At 50.5% G+C, this 18,238-nt stretch overlaps 1 long non-coding RNA gene across 1 annotated transcript; it reads right to left on the bottom strand.

The window, feature by feature from the left end:
* Positions 1-1,577: 1,577 nt before the first annotated feature.
* LOC135973285 (uncharacterized) lies at positions 1,578-11,362 on the bottom strand. The gene is made up of 3 exons (XR_010590096.1): positions 11,264-11,362; positions 3,303-3,389; positions 1,578-2,377 (listed from the first exon to the last, which is right to left on the bottom strand). It is a non-coding gene; the product is annotated as an uncharacterized LOC135973285 (long non-coding RNA).
* Positions 11,363-18,238: the final 6,876 nt, after the last annotated feature.

Raw genomic sequence — 18,238 nt, forward strand, 5'->3', positions numbered from 1 at the left:
GTAAAATTTATGACAATCGAGTCCATATGGGAATGTGTCAAAATTTACTGCACTATCTTTCTATGAATGCATTTAATCTCCATTCACCAATCAACTGTCTATATTCTGAAATAACCAATGAAGTTGGGATATAAAGGAAAATAAGTAATTTTTGGATATTTGGTGCTTTACAACTGTGTAACTAAGCCTCAAAATGCCTCTGTGAAGGATGCAAATATTATTCTGCCCATTTTATGTAGGAGTAAGCTTAAGGAGAGTATAAGCGACTTATCCAAAGTGAAACAGTGACCAACCTTGAAATGGTACCCAGGTGTCCTGTCACCACACATGCTACTTTAAAAACCACACAGAATATAAAGGATGCCAAGAACATTGTTATAAACATTGTCAAATATCCAAAAGTTACTGATCAGTGAATAGAAATTAAGAGAGATACTCCTGGTGAGTATGAGCACCGCCAATACAAGGAGCCACATATGCACATAATATAATATATGGAGATATACCTATCTCATAGAACTATAAGGTACCCTGAAAGGTCATCGAGGTCAGCCCCCTGCCTTCACTAGCAAAACCAAGTGCTGATTTCACCCCAGTTCCCTAAGTGGCCCCCTCTCCAAGGATTGAACTCATAACCCTTGGTTTAGTAGGCCAATGCTCAAACCACTGAGCTATCCCTCCCAGCAAGTGCTGTGCTAATTTATGCCGATGTAACTTTCTTTGACATAGGACTTGTCTACACTACAAACCTAAGAGTCTAAACATGTTTTATCATCGCACTGGGATAACCAACTATCTTGCTCACCTTTGGACATGAAGAGCGTATGTCATTTTCTAGAATAAATCACTGCAGGAGGTTGATGAAAGATACAAAGACCAACTGAAAAACACAGAATGTTTTGCAGTTCGTCTTTACTAGTTTCTACTGGAGCATCCTGGAATGGAATAAAGAAGTCAAACTCCAGGGCCAGACTCATGTGCTACACTTCCATTTTAAATCTCTCAATTCCCTCCTACACATCTGTTTGACAGCAGGGGTGCATAAGGAGCTCTGACCGAAAAGAGCCTCTATTGCTACACACTGAGGTTGCCTCTTGAGTCTCTTAGCTGAGGAGAAGAGATCAATGGAAAACACTAAGCCAACCCAGTACGAGTTGAGTTTGCTCCAGAATGAATGGGAAATATACAAGAAAAAGCAGGACCTTGAGTGAATGAACTGCATTGTCAATGATCCTAGCAGTAAGAATGGAATAAGAAATTTACTTACTGAGAGTAAGATTTAGGAAAGCACTTAAGCACATGCTAAAATACTTCACTGAATAGGTTTGGACTTGAGGGCTTTCCACTATACAGATGCTTTCTTGAACCAGGGCCTGAAAGTGTTAGGATTGGCAGGTCATGGCCAGGTCTAACCTAATGGCCAATCTAAGGGAAGTTCTGATATTGTACCTCTCCCTGTTGAGGCCAGTAGGATGTTGTTCTCAGCTAGTCACATTAATGTGTGCTTGGTCACTGATCCCAATCCCATCATTCTTCTTCAAGTGATTGCTCATGTGTATTCCACAGTAGGTGTGTGTGCTCGCCACGTGCACCGGTGTCGGAAGTTTTTCCCTTAGCAGTACACATAGTGAGGGAGCACCGCTGCGACCCCTGGAGTGGCGCCTGTATATCGCGCCATAAAGGGGGCTGCGCACTCCCCCCACCCTCAGTTCCTTCTTGCCGCCAGTGAAGGTAGTCGGAACTTTGTGCTCCAGCCTTGGCTTAGTGGTACTTGTTCGTCAACAGATAGCTTCTCTAGTTCGTAGCCTGGCTTGGGGCCTGTCCCGTGCCCCAGGCTTCAAGTCGTGCAACTCCTGTCGCAATTCCATGCCCAAAAGCGATCTGCACTCCCAGTGGCTTCTCCAAGAAGGCGGAAAGTAAATACTTCGTGCCAACAAAAGGGCACAAGTATCTTTACACCCACCCCACCCTGAACTCTTTGGTGGTGGAGTCAGTCAACCACCGTGAGCGGCGCGGTCAGCCTGTACCAACTCCTAAGGGTAAGGAGGCAAGGAGCCTGGACACGTTTGGCAAAAAGGTTTATTCCTCAGCCAGTTTCCAACTCAGGGTAGCAAACCACCAAGCCCTCCTGAGTCGCTTTGACTTTAACTTGTGGGGTTCCTTGCCAAAGTTTGAACCCTCCCTCCAAGAGCAGGACAAGAAAGAGTTCCGGGCGCTCCTCGATGAGGGTGCAGTGGTAGCAAAGGCAGCTCTCCAGGCAGCCTCGGATGCAGCTGACACGGCGGCTCGTTCCATGGCCATGGCAATCTTCATGAGACAGGCGTCTTGGCTTTCCCTCTCGGGGCTGTTGGTAGAGTCCCAGGCTCTGATGCAGGACCTGCCATTTGATGGCAAAGCATTGTTTGCAGACCAGACACCCATCTGCACGGGATGAAGGATTCCCGCATCACCCTGCAGACACTCGGTCTGTATGTTCCGCCGGCCAAGGACAAGCCCAGACCGCAGCCCTCGGCTCCCCGAGCACGGGGCAGATACGAGCCCCCGCCCAAGAGGCCTAGAGACCAGAGACGCAAGTCTCAGCATCAGTCTCGGTCAGCCCCACGCCCCAGCCCCTCGAAGGGCAAGAGGCAGGGCAAGAGGCAGTTTTGACTGTTTGCGGGGGGTCACCGGGCCTGTTGCCAGGGAACCCCCCCCTCCCAGTTAAGAAAGTTGGGTTTTGGCAACCATTTATCTGCCTTCAGGGTACATTGATCCCACATAACTTCAGACCGGTGGGTCCTCAGTACCATCTCTGAGGGCTACAGGCTGCAGTTTGTTTCCATCCTGCCGAACCACCCTCCGCCCCGGGATGCCCCGGGGGACCCGGAGCACACTCTTATATTAAGTCAGGAGGTGTCACGCCTCCTCACCCTGTGCGCGGTGGAGAGGGTACCTCAGGAGTTTCGGGGCAAGGGGTTTTACTCCCGCTATTTCCTGATCCCGAAGGCAAAAGGCGGGCTCAGGCCCATCCTCAACCTGCGGAATCTCAACCAGTTTCTGGTTCAATGCAAATTCCGTATGGTGTCGCTGGCCTCTATTGTCCCGTCCCTGGACCCAGGAGATTGGTTCGTAGCCCTGGACCTCCAGGATGCATATTTTCACATCCATATTTTCGAGGCTTCCTGCGTTTCCTGATGGGGACAGACCATTACCAGTTCACGGTCCTCCCCTTTGGTCTTTCTACGGCCCCCAGGGTTTTCACCAAATGTACGGCGGTGGTCACAGCCCACCTCAGGAGGAACGGGCTGCAGATCTTCCCCTACCTGGATGACTGGCTGCTCAAGGGCAAGTCTCGGTCCCAGGTGCAGGCTCAGGTACAATTCCTGCTAGACACCTGCGCGAGGCTAGGCCTGGTGGTAAATGAGGAGAAATCCACGTTAGTCCCGGTTCAGCGCATACATTTCATAGGGGCACTGTAAGACTCTCGGGGGGCCACGGCCTTCCTCCCCTGGGACAGGTTCGAGACTCTCAGAAATCTCATAGCCTCAGTCACGACCTTCCCTGTGATGATGGCAGGAATGTGCCTTCAGATCCTCGGCCATATGGCAGCCTGCACCTTCGTGGTGCGACATGCCAGGCTCAGGATGCGGCCCCTCCAGCTTTGGCTGGCCTCCCAGTACTCCCAGGCCAGGGATGGCCTGGACAAGGTAGTCATGCTGCCCCCCCCATATAGCTGCTGACCTACAATGGTGGTCTCTCCCAGGCAACATGCTCCAGGGCATCCCCTTCTGGGAGCCCCCTCCCTCACAAGATCTGGTATCGGATGCTTCAGACCTGGGATGGGGAGCCCATGTGGGAAACTTCTGAACACAGGGCAGATGGTCGCCCTCAGAATTGTCCCTGCATATAAATGTCAGGGAACTCAGGGTGGTATGCGTGGCATGTGTGGCCTTCCGCCACCACCTGGGAGGGAAGGCGGTCAGAGTCCTCACAGACAATATGACCGCGATGTACTATATCAACAGACAAGGGGGTACTCGTTCAGCGGCTTTGTGCCAGGAAGCCCAACTCCTGTGGGAGTTTTGTATAGCCCACGACATCCACCTGAGGGCTTTTCACCTGCCTGGCAACCGCAATACACTCGCAGATCACCTAAGCAGGTTTTTCTCCCAACAACACGAGTGGTCTCTACACAAGAAGGTGGCCAGGCAGCTCTTCCTACACTGGGGCACTCCCCAGGTAGATCTGTTCGCCACCGCACAGAATTGCCTATGCCCGCGATTCTGCTCCAGGGCAGGGCAGGGCGAGGGGTCGATTTTGGACGCATTTTTGTTAACGTGGTTGGGGCCCCTGCTGTATGCCTTCCCGTCCTTCCCCCTGATAGGCAAGGTCCTACAGAAGGTGAAGGCAGACGGGGCATGGATTATCCTCATAGCCCCGGGTTGGGCCCGTCCACATTGGTATGGGACCCTCCTGCAGCTGTCCGTGGGCCCCCCGTACAGGCTGCCACTTCGACCAGACCTCCTCTCCCAGGAGGGAGGTCGTCTCCTCCATCCCAACCTGGCCGCCCTCCACTTGACAGTGTGGCTGCTCCATGGTTGAACGAGGAGGAAGGGAGGTGTTCTGAGAGGGTTAGACAGGTCCTGCTCGAGAGCAGGAAACCATCCACACGTAGAACCTACTTAGCGAAATGGTATCGGTTCTCTAGATGGGCGAGGAAGAAGAGTGCTTCCCCCTCCTCAGCACCTCTCCAGTTCATCCTTGATTACCTCCTCTCCCTTAGAACCCAAGGACTGGCACCCTCCTCAGTCAGAGTGCACTTGGCGGCCATCTCGGCCTTCCATCATTCGGTGTTTTCCAGGGCCACTCGGTGTTTTCACACCACATGATGTCCCGGTTCCTAAAAGGTCTGGATCGGGCCTTTCCCGTACACTAGACCCCCCGGTTCCACTCTGGGACCTGAATCTGGTGCTCTCCTGCCTCACAGGGCCTCCCTTTGAGCCCTTGGCCATGTGTTCTTGGTCCCATTTATCGTGGAAAGTGGCGTTCCTGGTAGCTATCACCTCAGCCCGCCGGGTCTCGGAGCTCAGGGCACTGACATCTGAGCCCCCATACACGGTCTTCCATAGGGATAAGGTCCAGCTCCGCTCACATCCGGCTTTCCTGCCAAAGGTAGTCTCGGCTTTTCACATAGAGCAGGACATTTTCCTCCCGGTCCTCTGTTCTAAGCCCCATTCCTCCAATGAGGATCGGCGCCTGCACATGTTAAATGTGCGAAGAGCGCTGGCTTTTTACCTAGACAGGACCAGGCCATTTAGGATGTCCCCCTAGCTGTTTATTGCATCGGCCGAGCGCATGAGGGGGCGACCAGTTTCCACCCAGCGGATTTCCCGCTGGATCACCTCCTGCAAAAGCACATGTTACGACCTGGCAGGGGTTCCCCCGCCGCCTATAGTGATAGGGTGACCAGACGTCCCGATTTTATCGGGACAGTCCCGATATTTCCTTCTTTGTCCCGCGTCCCGACCGATGTTCGGTCAGGACACTGGACAAAAAAGCAAATTTGCCCTCCGTTCCGGCGCTCACGCCCCCCCAACCCCGACTCCGCCTCCTCCTTCCCCCATTGGATCTCTCAATGGAGGGAGGAGGTTAGGAGGAGGGTCGGGCAACTACTAGGAGCCTGGGAGGGGAAGGGAAAGTTGCCGCGGCCCCGCCGGGAAGGAGCCGCTGGAGCGCAGCCGAGCGGGAGAGGCGCGGGGCTCCCTGCCGGCGGCGGGACGCGCCGCATGTGCCCACGGCGGGCTGGGGAGCGGGAGGCTCTGCAGGGCTGGGAAAAGCCCTGGCTCCTGCCCGTTGCCCAGCCTGGAGCCCTGGGGAGCCCCTCAGGAGACCGGCCGCTGCTGTGGAGGCAGCAGCCGGGGCTGGCTCTGGCCCGGGTGGGCAGCGTGGGCCGCCGGAGACACGCGGCGAAGAGAGGCTGCGGGGGCGAGACTTGTCCCAGGCAGGGAGGCCGGCGGACAGGGGCGAGGGGCCAGCCGGGGTCCCCATAAACTTCCCCGCCGCTGCCAGGGAGCCCCGCGCCTCTCTTGCTTGGCTGCGCTCCAGCGGCTCGCCCCGCCTGGAAGGAGCCGCTGGAGCACAGCCGAGCGGGAGAGGCGCGGGGCTCCCGGCCGGCGGCGGGACGCGCCGCATGTGCCCACGGCGGGCTGGGGGGCAGGAGGCTCTGCAGGGCTGGGAAAAGCCCTGGCTCCTGCCCGTTGCCCAGCCTGGAGCCCCTCAGGTGACCGGCTGCTGCTGTGGCTCGGCTGTGCCAGCCCTGGCCCCTTGCACGCCCGCACCGCGGCCAGCCCCGGACTTTGCTTCTTGTCCCCCCCCCTGCCCTCTTTATCCCTAGCCCCTTCTGCATCGGGGCCAGCTTTTGCCCTGGGGTGGGCAGCACGTGCGCCCGGCGCGGCTGGGGCCTGCTAATGCCCCCCGCCCCTGCGAAACTGCTTTTTTTTTTGCTCCGCCACCATTTTTTTTTGCCCCCCCCCCGCGTCCCGATATTTCATCCCTGTGATCTGGTCACCCTATATAGTGAAGGCTCATTCGATGAGAGCTCAGGCCTCATCAGCTGCCTACGTGGCTCATGTCCCTATTCAGGACATATGCAGGACTGCTACTTGGTCCGCTGTCCACACCTTCGCTTCGCATTATGCGATCGTCTCCCAAGCACGGGATAACGCTGGGTTTGGTAGGGCGGTGCTCCGCCTGGCTAATCCTTAAACTCCTCCCACCTCCATCAGGTATAGCTTGGAGTCACCTACTGTGGAATACACATGAACAATCACTCAAAGAAGAAAGGACAATTACCCGTTCCGTAACTGACGTTCTTCGAGATGTGTTGCTCAGGTGTATTCCACATTCCGCCCTCCTTCCCCTCTGTCGGAGTTGTCTGGCAAGAAGGAACTGAGGGTGGGGGGAGCGCGCAGCCCCCTTTATGGTGCGATATACAGGCGCCACTCCAGGGGTCGCAGAGGTGCTCCCCCCACTACGGGTACTGCTAAGGGAAAAACTTCCAGCACTAGTGCATGTGGTGAGCACGCACACCTACTGTGGAATACACCTGAGCAACACATCTCGAAGAACGCCAGTTACAGAACAGGCAACTGTCCTTTTACATGGATTGCGGCCATACATAGCCAGATATAGAAGATGCTTGAGTGAAAAGGTTTAGGGTCCCAGGTCAGCTTCCACTGAAGTGAGTGGGAAGACTCTCTTTGACTTCAGTGGTAAGAGGATCAAACCACAGGACTTTTATATAGCTTCTCTCTCACCTAAGCAGAAGAGGTAGAATTGGTATGCCATTCCACTAATGGAAGCTGTATTAGATAGGCTTTGCTCAGCCCTCTTTGAATCCCATAAATCATGATCTTTGCCCATACTCTGACTGCACTCTTATTTATCAGATGTGCCTACCTGCTTTCAGATGTCACCAGCCTCTACTTTGCTCCCCTTTTATGGAAAGGTAGCAACATTAGTAGCATGGATTTTGGCATGGAACATATGAACTCTAGAATGATTCTCTTTGCAACTATAGCTCAATTATTAAGAATAAAAATTAAAAAAAAAGACAGCACTATAGCTTGCCTTTGAACTTGACATAAAATGGGAACTTTGACAGTTCTCTTACATAAATTAATTAATTCACTTTTGCAGATTTCTAGTGGTAGTTACCCTTTTCAGCCCTAGCAACTATTCAGATTGTGGTAATTATGAAGAGTGCATGGTGCACAATGTATGATCGGAAGTGTATAATATGCTTGAAAGTGTTAAATGCTATGACAATAAGACCAGATGCATAAATGTATTGTTTAGTTATCAACGGATGCATTTATAGCTGCTTGCAAAAATCACCAATAAATAGCTCTGTAGCTGAATGAATTCCTATATATAAAAATCACAAAATAAAATAAAAATACAAAAAAAAATTGTAATTGAGTGTATGTTAAATTTATCATCCATTAAGCCGTATACAATATTAAAGGTTTTTTTGGAGGGGGAATGGAAACATTTTATATCACAAATATAGTGTTGTTCATCAGATTATTCCAGTCATAAAATGATATTTTCAGTGGCGGGCATGATAATGAAAACTCTATGCACATTTTTCCTAATACTCAAATACTGTGTGATGTCTAATTTTTCCACTTAAGACGTTAAAAAAAATTAGTTGCAATGGTATGCATCTTTATTGGATGTCAGAGAATGATTTACTAGGGATTCCTCGGCATGTTGTCATTTCCCACTCCAATCTCATTGTGTCAGTTTGTACCATTCCTTGGTGCAAAACCTACAAATTGATGACTAAAAGGCAAAACAAGTAAACAAATGAAGTAGTGAAAATAAACATGGACTCTCTGCTGCCTCAGAGCTTTCCCATTTACGCCATATGGGATCTCAGTTGCACCCATCTAACTGGGTAAGATGCCTTCTACACCTCCAAGAGCTTTTGGACCTAAACACATTTCATTTCAGTAGCTGTTCTCCTGTGGTGAAATCTTTGGTTGGTCCTTATTCAGAAGTTGCATAACTTTTAGTGCAACCCCTTTCCCTCGCACAAAAAAAGTAAAGTTAACCTGTTAGATATTTGGTTTTGTAATGCTAGTAAGTGCACAGCCTCTGCTCCTGTTGAATGAAGCTCATGTTGAAGTCAATGGGAGCAGAATCAGAGCATTTCTGAAAATTCCAGCCAAAATGCTTAATGAATCACACCTCCATGCTGAATGTCATTCCCCAGTATGCTTCTGACACCCTACTTACTAATTCTGTTGACTTCAGTCTTGCACCCCTCTGAACCTCTACCGGTCCCGCCAAGGTATCCCCATATTGCTACATTATATGATACACATTAGGTACTGACTCTTATGCAGATGTTAGCATTCCTAGAAAACTATCAATAAACCAGAGTTTGGTTTCCTTTTTTTTTTTTGGTTCATTTAAATTAAACTTTATTGAAAGAATAGGTAGAAAACCAATGGGGATTGATGAGGATGATGAAGCTTTCAAGTTGTACATATAGGTTCCAATTCAAAGCCCATTGAAGTTAACTCTATATAGAACTATGAAATAGTTAAGGCCAGAGGGGAACTATCAGATCATCCAGTCTGACCTTCTGTGTAAGACAGGCTGGCATTACACTTCATCCAGATACCCCTCTATTAAGATAAAAAATTTTAGTTATACCACAATCATTTGAGTCCTCAGGAAGCTCTGTGCCACAGGCAGAGAATGAGAGCACCCAGGCCTCCGCAGTGGCAGGGAATTGATTAGGTGAGATATGCTTAGATGATCCACATAATTTCAAGGTTACTGCATTTTTCATATAGCATATGCCTTATGGCCTGGGTACAACCACCATCATGCAACTTGTCTTAGGGTATGTCTGCACTACGGGATTACTCTGAATTTACAGAATTCGATTTTTGGCAACCGATTGTATAAAGTCGAGTGCATGCAGCCATACTAAGCACATTAATTTGGTGGTGTGCGTCCATGTACTGAGGCTAGCGTCGACTTCCGGAGCATTGCACTGTGGGTAGCTATCCCATAGCTATCCCATAGTTCCCGCAGTCTCCCCTGCCCATTGGAATTCTGGGTTGAGATCCCAATGCCTGATGGGGGCAAAAATTTGTCACGGGTAGTTATGGGTAAATGTCGTCAGTTAATCCTCCCTCCGTGAAAGCAATGACAAACAATCATTTCGCGCCCTCTTTCCCTGGATTGCCCGGGCAGACGCCATAGCACTGCCACCATGGAGCCTGTTCAGCCTTTTTTCACTGTCACCGTATGTCTACTGGATGCTGCTGACAGACGCGGTACTGTAGTGCTACACAGCAGTATCCCCTTGCCTTTGCAAGTTAGCAAAGATGGTTACCAGCCATACTGTACCATCTGCTGCTGTCATGGGTGCTCCTGGCCGGCCTCGGTGAGGTTGGTCAGGGGCGCCTAGACAAAAATGGGAATGACTCCCCAGGTCATTCTCTTCTTTAAGTTTTGTCTAATGGAGAGTCAGTCCTGCCTAGAATATCAGGCAAGCCTACTAAAGAACCAGAGAGGCAAACGGCTGCTCTGGGTCAGAGCCCCAGACATCCTGCAGAAATGATGAGCTGCATGCCATTCTAGGGGGAGGAGTACAGAAATCGATTTTAAGAGCCCTTTATGTCTAAGTAAATGGCTTCGTTGTTTGGACGGGTGCAGGGTTAATTCGATTTAATGCTGCTAAATTCGAACTAAACTCGCAGTGTAGACCAGGCCTTAGCTGCTATGTGTCAATTAATTGCTGATGAAAAGCTAACTTCTTAGAAGCTACTAAACCCTTTATTAAAACATGTAATTCAATTGATTTAAATGGCCTTTGAATTATGTGATAATGTGATCTTATTGCTTTTATAGTCACCTTCTTCCACTCCCACTCATTTGCCTTTATTTGTTACATCTTGTCTTAGGGTACGTCCAGACTACCTGTCGTATCGGCGGGTAGCAATCGATTTATCGGGGATCAATATATCGCGTCTCGTTAAGTCGCGATATATCGATTCCTGAACGCGCTCCCTGTCCACTCCGGAACTCCAACGGAGTGAGCGGCGGTAGCGGAGTCGATGGGGGAGCCACGGCCGTTGCTCCCACGCCGTGAGGACCCAAGGTAAATCGATCTAAGATACTTCGACTTCAGCTACGCTATTCACGTAGCTGAAGTTGCGTGTCTTAGATCGATCCCCACCCGTAGTGTAGACTAGCCCTTAGACTGTACGCTCTTTGAGGCAACGATTTCCTTCTTATGTGTTTGTACAGCAGCTTGCACAATGGAGCCTCAGAGTCTGGTTACACTGGCTGGTTGCCAATGCAATACAAAAATAGATTTGTATTCAGTTTCAACTGTTAACTAGAATAAGTTCTGAGGCAGTTTAGTTAGAAAGTTAATTGGTTTTCTGCAAAAGGTGCTATGAGTTTGCCATGGGGACATGCTGATGTCCAGTTGCACAAGAACAAGGTGAAATACAGCTATGTTGCATGGATTCAAGATTCATTCGACGAACCATTTGCAGGCAGTAGTCTACAAGGGATAATGACAAGGCACATCTGTGTGTTTTAAATTGTGATAACTTTGCAGAGTAAGTACTCCAATTGACTCCAATGGGACTTCTGACAGAATAAGGAGCTAATCCATATAAGAATGTTAGTGTGGCCCTGAAAGAGAATAGTCATGGGAATATAATCATTTGATAAGATTCACTCCACTCACCTCAGGGATTAATAGTTGTACAATTATGTAGCACTTTCTACCAGTGTAGCTCCATCTAGTCTGGTGACCCCCTTTTTTACTTCAGTCTGGAACCTTCCTAAGAAGTGAATGACAAACAATACACTGAGTGTGGGGGATGGTAATAGGGATAATTGCCTACTTTCAAAACTAAGTGGAGATCAGCCAGCTTTATCACTTGTGACCTAAGAAAAAAATTGGACCACATTCTTCACAGTATAAAGATTCATGCATGAATCCATCATGCCATCTATCCCCAGTTTATTAAAAATGCATTCCATCTATAGGCAATATTTGGACAAATTTCAAGGCCTCTTGTACATAAAGGCTGTTATTTAGTATTCTGCAGGATACAAGCAGCTTTGTCCATATAATTTCAAGGTGACTGAATTTTTGTGTAGCATATGCCTAACACCCTGGGTACAATAACTACTACCATGTAACTTGTCTCAGATTTTCATGGGTAATTAATTGATAAATGGCACCTAACTTCTTCTTAGATGCTATATAAGCCCTTTATTAAAACATGTAATTCAATAACGAGCAGGATAGTACAAGTCACAATGAAGGACAGTTTCAGTTTATTCATTTTCATACACTGAATTTTGAAGCACAGGGGAGAAGGATGGTTCAGTGCTTTCCCTTATGATGGGTCATCTGCTCTCACAAAAAAACCTGACATGACTGTCTTCGTACAGTAGCTTCAAATTAAACTGAGGAGAGGATAAGAATCTTGAAGCCTACCCTCTGGCTAAGGTTATGCTCTGTAGCTGGAACTTGGAACCTTATGTAAGGAAAGACAAATTAGCAGACTGAACCTATAAACAGAAAAATCAATAAAACAAAAAAAAGCCTGCCCCCGGAAAATAAAGATTACATGAAAGAGAGGGTAGGAGGACAATAGATCTACTGGAGGTACCAGACAAAAAATGCATTGGATTGTTTTGGTTAAATTGGGTCAGAATCTTAATGTTTCCTAAAACTGCAAGCACAAAATATTATTTCAGTGAGAGATTAAGTGCAATGCCACTGGAGGAAGGAAGGATTAAAATAAATCCACATCTACCAATGCTAAGGAAATAAAGAGCAGGTGAAAATCTTTGGGAAATTATTTGAGAAAATGACCCCAACCCCATATTTCATAAAAGTGATCTTTCTATCAAAGCTAAGAAAACAAAACCTCTTATTAGCTTTTATAAATCCTGATTCAAGTTCAAAACTGGAAATGGGACTGCCTAGGAATACTTATTTGTGATCTAACCATGTTGTTATGAATGGACCTTTCAAAACAGCTGCATGAAATTCTGGACGCTTATAAAGCGTTTAAAGTTATAGCTGAGAATGAGCGGTTCAAATAAATGTAATAATATACTGGGGTAGAGTGTGCAATGTTTGCTAGGAACTGCATTCCTGTCAGCTTTAATTGTTTAAATGTGATAAAATGTCTCATTGAAAACTTTTTAAAAAGAGCCTTACAGTATAAGATCAGTTATAAACACAAGCTTAATTAGTGGTTGCTCCAAAATAGCTCGACTCTGGTGACCTTCCACGCAAGCTGCAAAAGACATCTGTTTAACTGGGATTTTGGAGATGACTGAGAGTAGGTTTCCTATAATGATGATGGGGGTGGAAAGGAGTTTCTATAGGTGGCTGGCTAGTGGAGTTCCTGTTTGAATGATTCCTTTAATGCTGTTGGGATTGTGTTGTGCTACTGGTTGTGTGTTAAGGCTATAGGTGCCCTGAATAGAGAGGTCTTTATTATTTAAATCTATTTTAAATTGGGCCGACGATTTATTTAAAAGCAAAATCTCCTCTTTAGTTAGGCCATTGTAATTGTTGAAGTGTTTTCTTTGCAAAGAAAACTATTGCACAAGCTGCAATATTTTTGTTTTAAGTAAAAACCAAATAGACAAGCTGCAACCAAGGAAAATTCTGTTTCCCCCGTTCTTTCACTTCTAAACCTTATTTTGAACTCTGTTCATTTATCTGTTTTCACAGAGCTGGGAGAGATGATCCTGCGCTTTTTAGACTTGTCCAAATTGATGTTGCAGTTCAAACGCATGATTAGATCCTCCCACTACATTGGCCCATGGTGGATAGAACGTAATTCAATTTAGACTTATATGATACAATTCAGAAGGAATTAGACAGACATCTGGGTTAAAGATCACTCTATTCTTCTTCGAGTGATTGCTCATGTGTATTCCACAATAGGTGTGCGTGCTCACCATGTGCACCAGTGTCGGAAGTTTTTCCCTTAGCAGTATCAGTAGGGGAGTGCCCTAGTGACCCCTGGAGTGGCGCCTCCATGGCGTGGTATAAGGGGCACTGCGTGCTCCCCCCACCCTCAGTTCCTTCTTGCCGCCAGTGAACTTCTTGCCACTTCGGAACTGCTCTGCTCCAGGTTTGCTGCAGCTCTTCCCCAGAACTCTTGTTCATTCAGAGTATAGTACCTGTAGTTAGTAGTTTGATTAGTTTTAGTTTAGTTTAGTTAGTGTGCCTGGGCATGCCCCATGCCCCGGGTTTTAAGTCGTGTGACACTTGTAAGCGACTGATGCCAGTGAGTGATCTGCACGCGGGCTGTTTACACTGTTTGGGTGAAACCATCTCAGCGATCGCTGCAAGATTTGCAAGTCGTTCAAGCCTCGGACTGAGAGAGAGAGAGAGAGAGAGAGAGAGAGAGACACACACACACACACACGCACTAGGCTCCGGTCCATCCTGATGGAGTTGGCGTTGACCCTGACCCCGACCCACCGCTCCGAGTCAGCACCGAGTACTGTGGTGTCGGTGTACGGCAACCCCCTGGAACCACCTACCAGTCGGCACCGCTCCCCGTCCGTGGGGCATGCCAAGAAGACTAAGAAGGGGCCTTCTCTGCCGCGGCACCAGGGGGAGAGGTTAGACCCATGTTGGGCAGTCCTCGGTCCCCATTGGCCTCTAGGTCTCCGACTCAGGTCAAGCGGATTAGCCCGGCCCATTCGGAGCAGGCTTCCTGGATGTCTGGATGCCCTCCACACCAGAGGCCCTGCAAGCAGCCCAGGATGTTATGTCCATGCCGGTACCAGGAGCACTGCCAATGTTAGCCCTGCAGTCCAGAGGCAAGCCACCGCTGGGATCTCTGCAGTCGCCCCTGACTCAGTACCAGTCACAGTCGAGGGAATGTTCCCAAAGCTGTTCGCTGCTCAGCGACGGTCCCATGCATAGTCCACACAGGGTTGAACCCCACCAGGTTGTCTGGCTGGGCTCTGACTGACAGACAGAGACTCCAGGCACGACTCGGCCTTGAGGAGTGGACACCGACGGGACCGAGGCAGACAACGCCAAAAGTCCTCGTCTCATAGCCAGTCGCGACACGGACGTCGTTCCCATTCGTCGTCTCACTCCAGGACCCCACCATGGCACCACTCCCGCAGCCGTGGGCATTGATCGCCGGTGTGGATCCACCCACCGGAACCGATCATGGAGCAGTGGCTACTGGCAGCACTGTTCCTCCATGTCGGGATCCCGGTCTTGCAGTCGGCACCACTCCCAGTGCCGCCGCTCCTCCCGGTCCAGGGACAGCGGCAGGTTGTATGTCAGCCCGGCCTCCCTTTGTAGTCATCCATCTATGGGTCAGGCCAGCCTGCTCCACCGGTGCTGTAGCAGGTACATTGGCACCGGGCCCTATGGCCAGCACAGTGGGTACCAGTGGGCAACGTGGCCCCCAATGCAGCCGCCGGTGGGGGCTTGCTCAGTGGCTGGAGCCTCGGAACGGCTGTCGGCCTCACTCTCCCAGCCTCCGAGAAAGGAGTCGGTGGGACATGCATCTTCAGCGCTATGGTGGATCCTCTGGTGCCAGTGGACACGCAAAGTACCGCACCTGTCTCCTCACCCTCCCTGATTAGGTGATTATGGCCCCTCCTCCCTCCGTCCCGCAGGAGGACTCTAAAGCCCACCAGGAACTATTGGAAAGGGTGGCATCAAACCTCAACCTTCAGGCAGAGGAGGAGGAGGAGGAGAACCTCGGACTCCCTTTTTAATGTTCTGTCCACCTCGGTACTGGGCAGGATGGCCTTGCCACTCCACGAAGGGGTGGTGAAAAGTTTCAAATGTCTTTTGGCAAATCCCAGTCTCATTGCCCCTCATCTCTAAGAGAGCGGAATGCAAGTATTTTGTGCCCGCCAAGGGACATGAATACCTATACACCCATCCTGCCCCTAACTCCCCGGTTGTCAAGTTGGTCAACCACAGGGAGTGGCAGGGCCAACCAGCCCCCACTCCAAAAAGTAAAGATTCAAGGAGGCTGGATTCATTTGGGAGAAAAATTTATTAATCCTTAAGCTTCCAGTTATGGGTGGCAAACCATCAGGCTGTCCTCTCTCACGAGGCCCTTCTCAAGCAGGAGGTGGGGTGGCTCCTTGGCCTAGGAGCGGTGGAAGTGGTGCCAGCAGAGTTCAAATGCAAGGGGTACTACTCCCTCTATTTCCTTATCCCAAAGGCCAAAGGGGGGCTCAGGCCCATCCTGGACCTGCGAGACCTGAACCAGTACATGGTGAAGCTCAAGTTCCGCATAGTCTCTCTGGCTTCCATCATTCCCTCCCTGGATCCCAGGGACTGGTACGCTGCCCTCGATCTGCAGGATGTGTACTTCCACATCCATATATTCGAGGGGAACAGGCGCTTCCTCCGTTTCATGGTTGGACAGAAACACTACCAATTTACGGTCCTTCCATTTGGCCTGTCCACTGCCCCTAGAGTATTTACAAAGTGTATGTCTGTGGTGGTGGCCTACCTCAGGCGCTGGGGAGGTCCAGATTTTCCCCTATCTGGATGACTGGCTGGTCAAAGGCAGCTCCTGGTCGCAGGTGCGGGATCATGTGGCGCTCCTTCTGTCCACGTGCAGCACTCTGGGCCTGTTGGTAAACGACACCAAGTCCACATTAGTCCCGGTACAACGCATAGAGTTTATCGGGGTAGTCCTGGACGCCACGTCTGCCAGAGCCTCCCTCCCACGGGACAGGTTTGAGACCCTGAAAGGGCTCATCGACACAGTCACAAGGTTTCCAGTGACAACAGCCAGAGCGTGTCTCCAGCTCTTGGGTCACATGTCGGCATGCACATATGTGGTTCGCCAGGCCTGTCTCAGGATGAGGCGCCTCCAGCTCTGGTTGGCCTCGGTGTTCTCCCAGGCCAGAGAGAGGATTGACAAGGTCCTCACTGTGCCTGGACCAGTGATCGCGTCCCTGTGATGGTGTCCTCTCCGGGGAACATTCTCCACGGGGTCCTGTTCAGAGGCAGGCCCCCGTCGATGGAACTGGTGTTTGACGCATTGGATCAGGGGTGGGGAGCCCATGTGGGAGATGTTCAGACCCAAGGTCTGTGGTCTGCACAGGACCTGGCCCTCCACATAAATGTCAAGGAGCTCCAGGTGCTCCGGCTGGCATGCATGACCTTCCGCTCACACCTGGAGGGCAGGGTGGTCAGGGTTCTCATGGACAATACAGCCTCAATGTTTTACATCAACGGGCAAGGTGAGGCCCGATCTTCTGCCCTCTGCCTGAAAGCCCTCAAGCTGTCTGTATAGCCCATGACATTTGCCTACAGGCCTACCACCTACCAGGCGCCTGGAACTTGCAGGCAGATTGCTTGAGCATGGACTTTTCCTCTCAGCACGAGTGGTCTCTTCACCCAAAGGTGGTGCACAGACTTTTCCAAGAGTGAGAAACTCCCCAGGTGGACCTGTTCACGACTCGACAGAACCGTCACTGTCCCCGGTTCTGCTCCTGGGCGGGGGCTGGGACAGGGCGCTATCTCCGATGCCTTTCTCCTATCCTGGTCAGGCCAGTTTCTCTATTCCTTCCCCCCGTTCCCACTGATCGGCAAGGTCCTGAAAAGAAAGACGGACAGGGCCCGGGTCCTCCTGATCGTTCCAGCGTGCCCCAGGCAGCATTGGTACGGGACCCTCACGAGCCTGGCAGTCGCCCCGCCATGGCCATTACCGTCCCGCCTGGACCTGCTCTCCTAGGACCAGGGCCGCTGCCTCCTCCACCCCAACCTAGCGGCACTCCACCCCACGGCATGGCTGCTCAATGGTTAGGCCAGGAGGAAAGGACGTGCTCGGAAGGGATTCAGTGCGTCCTCTTGGAAAGCAGACGACCCTCCATGCGCCGAGCCTACTTGGCAAAGTGGTCTTGGTTTTCCCGATGGGTGGCTGACCGGTGTGTTTCCCCTGTGGCTGCCCTGATCCAGCTCATTTTGGACTACCTCCTTCACCTTAGGGCCCAGGGCCTGCCGCCCTCATCCGTCAAGGTGCACTTGGTGGCCATATCGGCCTTCCACCCGCCAGTTCAGGGGCACACAGTATTCTCCCATGCCATTACTGGCTGATTCCTTAAGGGATTGGATTGTCTCTTCCCGCATGTTAGGCCCCGCTGTACTTGGTGCTGGGCTGGCTGACGAGTCCCTCGTTTGAGCCACTAGCTACGTGCTCATGGTTGCAACTCTCGTGGAAAGTAGCCTTCCTGGTAGCGATCACGTTGGCTAGGCGGGTCTTAGAACTCAGGGCCCTGACCTCTGAACCCCCATACCAGTGTTCCATAGGATAAGGTCTAGCTCCACCCACATCCTTCATTCCTCCTGAAGGTGGTCTCCGCCTACCACATGGGTCAGGACATTTTCCTGCTGGTCCTCTGCCCCAAGCCCCATGCATCCAGTGAGGAGCGCTGCCTCCACACGCTGGATGTGAGATGGGCTCTGGCTTTTTACCTGGAGCGGACTAAGCCGTTCAGGAAGTCTTCGCAGCTGTTCATCGCCTTGGCCGAATGCATGAGGGGTCGGCCAATCTCCACTCAGCGGCTCTCCAACTGGATCACCTTGTGTATCCGTACCTATTATGACCTGGTGGGAATCCCTCTGCTGTCAATTGTGAGGGTATTCTCGACTAGGGCGCAAGCCTCATCGGCTGCCTTTTTAGCC

This window comes from Chrysemys picta, chromosome 8 (assembly GCF_011386835.1).
Source record: "Chrysemys picta bellii isolate R12L10 chromosome 8, ASM1138683v2, whole genome shotgun sequence".
NCBI classification, from domain to species: Eukaryota; Metazoa; Chordata; order Testudines; family Emydidae; genus Chrysemys; species Chrysemys picta.